This window comes from Mesocricetus auratus, unplaced genomic scaffold (assembly GCF_017639785.1).
Source record: "Mesocricetus auratus isolate SY011 unplaced genomic scaffold, BCM_Maur_2.0 Super-Scaffold_100008, whole genome shotgun sequence".
Lineage (NCBI taxonomy): Eukaryota > Metazoa > Chordata > Mammalia > Rodentia > Cricetidae > Mesocricetus > Mesocricetus auratus.
Genome location: NW_024429192.1, coordinates 21739498 through 21747294, shown reverse-complemented (window position 1 = coordinate 21747294; position 7797 = coordinate 21739498).

Here is a 7797-nt window from a genome sequence, read left to right as displayed (position 1 = left end):
GGTATTGATTAAAATATAATTAGAGTACATTATTTAACTTTAAAAATGTGGAGATTGGGTATTTTCTTTGGTTTATTCCTCAGTTTGATTACATATTGTGTTTTTGAGGTATAGGTATGGGGGAATTAACCCTGAGGACATGAAAGCAGAAGAACAGGGCCTGCCCCTTCCTCATCACTGCAAGGGGTAGACTAGGCAGAGCAATGCAGGAGAGCTCACCGGGGGGGGGGGGAGGTGGGGGGGTGAGGAGAGCTGGAAGGCTGACCAATCCTGCAACTACCCAGGTCAGAACCAGGCTTATGAGTTAGCCCACCCCATCTGTGTTCTGCTGTAGCACTTGAAGGGACCCATCCCGCAGGCCCAAAGCTGTATCCCTGTATCCATAGCACAGGACAACAACAAGATAACCAAGAGGAGCTCCAGTGAGGACCCAGCATCGATAGTGTAGCAGAGGCCTCAAACAAGACCAGTGACTCTCTGCAATGAACACTTGCAAGGAAAAACTCGTGGATAAAAGGACTCACTGTGTGACTCCCTGTGTCACACTGCAGCTTCCATAATGAGATTAATCTTTCTTTCTTTTTCCTCTCTTAAATTTTATTTTATTTCATTTGTGGGGGGCTGGGAGGTTGCAAAAGCAGAGGGCAGGTACAAAGGGACCGGAAATGATTCGGATAGTGATGCACGATGGGAAAGACACAGACTAAATAAAAAAGCAAGTTAAAAAAAAAAATCAGTGTTAGGGTTTTCTTAACCTGGCAGGGCCGCACCCCCATATAAAACCAAATTTCTTTGTTTTAGAAGCAGTCAGCTACCAACAACTCCACAGCTATGGGTGGGGCTGTGTCAATTCTTCCCCATTTAGATTCAAATGTGGTCCCAGCACTTTTTTGAAGTGCTAGACGATTCGGAGAAGCATTTAGCTGCTACCTCCATACACATACGGTAAATGCAAAAATGAGAACTCATAAAACATGGAGAAACTCAGCCGTCGGTGGTGGTGCATGCCTTTAATCTCAGCACTCGGGAGGCAGAGGCAGGCGGATCTCTGTGAGTTCGAGGCTAGGCTGGACCATCAGCCTCCAAAACAATACAGAGAAACCCTATCTCATAAAACCAAAAAAAAAAAAAAAAAAAAACCAACCAAACAAACAAACAAACAACAAAAAAACAAACAACCGGTTGCAATGGTCATTTTGGGAAAATCATCTATAGGCTTTCATGAGTGAAAGTAGCAAACTATGGAAGCCCCAAGAGAATGGCCACGAAGCAGTCTATTTTAAGAAACTGCCAGCACACTAGTGGTAGAAAATTAGTGCTGTGGGATACTTAAAAGACTGGATGAGTCTCTCAGAAATTACATGGTCATTAGTTTGGGAACACCAGCCAAAACATCCATGACTAGGATCTTCAAATAAGCTCAAAAGATACATTTTATCATTTACACGAGTGAGTTTGAATTTCTGATAAAGGTAAAGAATTAAATATTTTTCATTTAGTTTTGCTCATTCTCAAAGCTCTGTTGAAGTAATGGTAAAGGACTAATTATAACAAAGAACCAATCTACAATATATCAAGGCAACAAAAAGGGCAGAAGCCAGTGACACCGGAGATCTGGGTGATATAGAGTTGAAATAGAAATATCAAGAAAGTAGAGTATTAATTGATTAGTAAAGAGCCATTTAAACAATCAAATCACACTGCTGGCTTCTCTGGAGCCTCTTATTAGTCCTGCAGGAACAAGCATGTACTACCAACAGCTTCCCTTAACATCTCCCCGTGTAAGGTCTGTTTCTGCTCACATCAGCAGAATTCCACTAGTTTATACTCGGGAACAGGTCAGCCAGAGGGGGCATGACAGGCTGGAGCTGTTTCTTTATTTTGGCTTTCACTGAGTTTTTCTGTATGGAGACTCACCACTCCCTCCAAAGAAAACCAGACTGGAATTGAAGGAAAATACTTTTAATGTTTCCTTAGGGAAAAATCATCTGCAAATAAAATGAAAGCTTCTGCAGAACAATCAGTGGTCCCAGAAAGCCACTCTACAGCAAGACCATAGCCAGCACTTTGTTGAGAGCGGTACAGCCACTTCATAACTGTGAGTGATCAAAGAACACGAAACAACTCAGAAGCAAATCTGACATGAAAGTATGTCATGAAGAATTCAAATGGACTAAAAGAAACTTTCAGAAAAGGTGAAATATGTGGTAATATTCTGGAGCAATAGAGATATTCATCTATACATTTGGAGAGATAAGAAATATTAATCTCAAAAGGCAAAACTGTGCAAATGAGTGATTAGAAAACATAATAACTTTTAGAGAAGAATAAATGACTCCATAGAAGACATGGAAAGTTCCAGAAAATAAAATGAAAAGAGAAGTAACTGTGTTGGCTGGTTTTGTGTCAAGCTAGTGCTGTCAGAGAGGAGGAAGCCTCAATTGAGAGAACTGCCTTCATAAAACCAGAATAGGGAATTTTCTTTATGTGTCATCAGTGGGGGAGGGCTCAGCCCATTGTAGATAGGGTCACCTTGGATGTTGTTCCTGGATGCAAGAAAAAAGCGGGGTGACCAACCTGTGAGTGCCAAGCCAGTAAGCACTCCTCAATGGCCTCTGCATCAGCTCCTGCCTCCAGGATCCTGCTCTGCCTAAGTTCCTGTCCTGACTTTCTCAAAAGATTAAGAGTGATTTGTAGGTACAAGCCAAATAAAGTCTTTCCTCCCCAAATGTCATTGGCCTTGGTGTTTCATCACAGTATTAATAACCTTAGCTAAGACAGCAACTAAAAACTAAGCTAAAGAGTTGGGATATGGCGCCTTAGATTTGAGTAATATGAAGTCTAAGAGGGACAGACCCAGGAAAGGACAGGAAAAGATTTCAAAATAAGCAATTTGAGAAGTCCCCACAGCTTCATTCTGAGACTCCCAGTTGTACATATAGTCATTATTTTGTAAAATGATGGAACGGGAAAGCTGAACCCCCCCAAATTGTCTTCATACATCCACATGTGTCTTGAGGCACATGGGAGGAAAAGAGGAAATTGTAAAGGAGAAGCCTAGGGAATGCCAGCCACACTGATACCAGAGAGAAGTCCCAAGGAAAATGCAACATTCTAAACAATCATTTAAGCTGGGAGAATGGCTAACTCTCTGGAGAAATTCACTCAGAATTAACCTTAATAGTTCACCAAATGCATAAATATAGTGAGAGGAAATCCATCAACTAGGCTAATGTTTGAGTTTGAATTGGAGACAATGCAAATTATGTAAACAATACAATTAATCTTAGTGAAGAGAAAATGGTGGTTGGGAAAGATAAACTACAATATATTGCATGGATGAGCTATAAATATTCTTGTATGAGATAAACTCTATAAAAACCTAATGGAATTTAACATTCTGGTTTTTGGAGATAGTTTATGCCTTGATTGAAATGGTATAAAAGCCATAATGGAGAGCAATGCAGTAGATAATACATAACAGATAAAAAGTAAAAAGTAAAGATACAATCAAAATTCATAGAGAATTGGAGGTAAATATTTTAAGTATGTTATTAACTATAGTGAACATAAAACTGAAAAGACTTAATTCATAATGGCCATGTAGACGATTTGACCTATTCACACCTTCACCATATTTCTTGACAAAACTATTAACTGTTTTGTGTCAAGAAGCATCAGCTCAGGAAGGCATTGGAAACATGAGTCGATGCCTGTGCTCCAATAGAGAAAAAAACTCGATGGCAGAGTGAAATGATGGCCGTTGGGCTGCGCAGAAATGCAGTTTAAGCTTTCCGGGAGTGGTTGGGAAACTGTGGTAGCCGTCTGGGGCCAATCAACAATGTGTGCTGCTCATCTTTTGGTCGCTAATGAAAAGACTGACAAAGAAGAATTCGCTTTGCTGATTGATAGCACTAATATTGGAGGGGGAAAGCGAATCCTGTGGCTGAATTGAATGACCAAGATGTGGCAAGCTGAAAATCTGCACCAAATTGCAAAAACACCCGGGGTAAGAGGTTCACTGCAGTAATAAATTTACCACACAGACTGTTTCCTTGTGAGTCTACCCCAGACTGTACACTGGAGAGCTTCAAAAGGGAAGGGCACGTGCAAAAAGGAAGTTTTTGGCAGTTTTTACAAAACTGAAATACAGTTAAGAAGTTCTAGATGCCTCTCTATGCTGGGTGTCATGTGGTTTTTTTTTTTTTTTTTGCTAATATCTTACTATTTAAGGTTGAGACACCACCAAATGCAAACATTCAAGGAGAGAGTTGAATCATACTAAGTAATACACTGTAGGTTTAGTTCCTTCTAAAACCATCTTGCTATTTTTAACGGATTGATGAAAATTGGGAAAAATGCGAGATGAATATTGCTTTTCTTGTCGTGGTTGTATTTATGTAAACTAATGAAGACTGATATAGCAAGCCTGAGAGCACGTAAATGGTGACCATTGTGACTCAATGTGAATTGCTAGTGCCTGTGTTTTTTCATTGGTTTGTTTTGCTTTCTTGCTTATGGCAGGGTCTCATGAAGCCCAGACTGGCTATGCAGTGGAGGATGTCCTTGAACTCCTAATTCTCTGCATCTACTTGTGCCACCTTGACTGATAGGTATGCTTTAGTTTTGCCTTACCTTTGTTATTGTTTTATGTTTAGCATTTCAACAAATATACATGACAAGCTTGATGGGGAGCAGACAGCAAAGCCAACCGACTCTTTTTTAAGTAGATCATATCTATTTTCCTGAAAGCACTACCTAAAGCAAAAAAAAATCACTTTTAGTAGTTAGTAGAAAGAAGGAATGTGGAATTCCAGTGTGGAGATTTAATAATCAAGTCCTAAAAATAACTATACCTTAATTGCCAATGAAAAAAATCTACAAATATATGAACCACCATGGGAAATGAACCATTGTGATGAAAGAAAGAAAAATTAAATTCAAATCAGAGTGTTTGCTTAATAGCTAAAGCCATTGCTGGTGTTTACATATTATAATATGAATTATAATGCTTGTATAATGAATTTGTTGCTTTTTAAAAAGTCATGAACATTCCAACTCACAATGCCTTGCACTAAACAGATATGCAAATATTGTTAAGATGATTGTCTATTTTACAATAAGGTTAATTTTGGTTAAAAATACATTAACTCTATGATCATAATAGGGCCCAATCAAGACTGAGTTTGATAAAGTAAGCAACAAAGGTGAATATTAAAGGAAAAAGATAGCTAATTTGAGTAATTTAGGCCAGTGCAATAATCTTTGTTTTTAAATAAACGTTTTAATTCTTTTGGTCTAATGTCACATAAAGAAGGGATGATTTCTTCTCATTTACCTTATTTTGGAAAATCATTAAAATATATTCTGATTGTGGATTATTATAGCAATGAAGATAGCAAGGACATCTTGAAAACATATTGTTTCTGTCTAGCTACTATGGGATTATATTTTGGCAATGATATGATAAAGCAATTATAGATTATATTTTCAGTTCCAATTTATTTCTATAAAATACAACATTATTTGAAAATACATGCCTTTCATCTACAGGGCATTAATTATTTATTAAGTTATATATTAGTTTTTAACCTTTGAAATTAGTTTTACTCTTTTGCCAGTTGGAAATGCTCTTTTCCAATAATATAAACAGTATATTTCAAACACTGACTCAAAGCTTTGCAAATGGAAAGGGTGTTCCTTATCTCTGTAGTTCTTTCTTTTTTCAGTTAAGGAAGAAGTTATGCTGTTTAATCTAGAAATTTATCAGTCAGTAAGTAATTTCTTTTCATAATCTTCCATATTCAAGATTCTCTAAGGTATGTCATGTATGTGTATATACATGTATGTACATGGAGGTGTGAGTACACATGTATGAGCACATTAATGGAAGGAAGATGCAACTTACTTCAGGTGCCTTTCTTATAACTTTCCACATCAATTTCTCAGACACTTTCTTTCACTGAACCTGTAGCTTATTGTTCTTGCCAGAGTACCCATCCAACAAGGCCAGGACTTTCCTATCTCTGCCTCTCCAGTTCTGGGATTACAGGCATACATACAACGTGTTGGCTTTTTCAGTAGATACTTTGGATATGAACTTAGGCTCTCATGCTTGCATAACAAGCACTTTATCAACTAATCCTAGACTCTCTTCTGAGGTTTAGAATGTATTCTATCCTGCCTTGCCAGAATCATCTCAACCTGACTACCTAGTCTTCATTTTCACCTCTCAAACATCAATGCTGTTACATCTTTATCATCATTAGAGTCCCCTGTGGAACAGCTTCAAATGGATGAGGAAAATCCAAGTCACCACTCTGTTGAAATATCAAGAAACAAATTGTCCACCTTAGCTTGTAGTTGGCATGGTCTGACTGTACCTCTTGCTCAAAATTCTTCTTTTAGCACCCTTCCTATCCTCTATAATTTTCTGGATATTCTACATTGTTTTAATTTCCAGAACATTTCTTTTTTACTTTAGACTTTTAACATATTTTTATCTTAGCACTTTCTGACTCCTGTGCTAATCATTCCCTTACTTTGCTAATGGTTAGGGCTAGGTGGCATCCCCCATAATAGTTACTACCCAATATGGCCCCAGATAGTCTCCACCTTCTGGTATTCACAGGCTTTGTGTTCTTATATCTTGTTAGTTTTCTTTTAACAAGGTGAATCTTATTTACATGCTTATACACCAAAAATTGCAGCTTCCATCCTTCTAGCTCATGCCATACACTGACCTCTTCAGCCCAATAAACACAAAGGCAAGAATCATGCCAACCCCTTCAAACATCAGCTTGGAAGAGAATGTGTTCCTAGTTGAGTCTATAATGAGGCACTTGTTCTGGCTGATATTTCCTTAGAGTCTTGAGAGGGACTTGAACTCAAAAGTCTAAGAATCAAACTGATTCCAGATTACTGCCCCAGAGAAGCTGTGAGACACCAAGCCCTTTTGCTTGTTGCAACTTGTTATGGGAAACTAGGTATTTGGAAGTATCTTCCAGGCGAAATTCACTGACAATTCCTTATGCCTCAGCCCTAAGCTGACATCCATGCAACATATGAAGCATATAAAGAGATAGTTGCATTTCCACTCCAAACAGGATGACTAATGCCCAGGTGAGTTTTCCAGTACTGAAGTGAGATATGCAGCCCTGGTTCATCTGTAGTCTCTATTCTTTCTTTCTTTCTAGCCTGGAATACTTATGTGGATTATGTGTTCATTTCCAGTACAAAACCTTTGTGTGTTTCTTTGTCTCTATCTATCTTCCTCTATTATGTGCTTTCTCATCTAGGAATAAATCTTCCTTCCAGCATAATCTTCTACAAGGAAACACAGGAATAGTGAGGACTTGAAGTTAAATGACTTCCTTGATGTTACAATCTTTTTACTTTTTTATACAAACATGATAAGTTTTAATGGCACTATCTGATGCACTTACCTGATATTGGCAACCTATTCAATCTGGACAAGTCACGCCTCAACAGTTGTCTGTCTCTGCCTTGCAAGGGATTATTTTTTGCTTGATCAGTTAGGATAATTGCTTTCCTTCTTCACTTCACTTTGCTTACTAGAAGTAATCAGAGACCAGAAGGTCTGAACCCACTTAGAACTTTTCAGGAAATTCAAGGCCCTCTGTCTTGTTTTAGCATCACAGAATGATAATTCTTATTTTGGGAATATTTGCTTCAGAACCCAGTAGTTCAAGTGATGTTATCTGTCATGGTTGCCTTATGCTATAGTTTTAAAACATAATGCTGTTATTAGAGTTCATTCACGCTTTCTACTCAGAG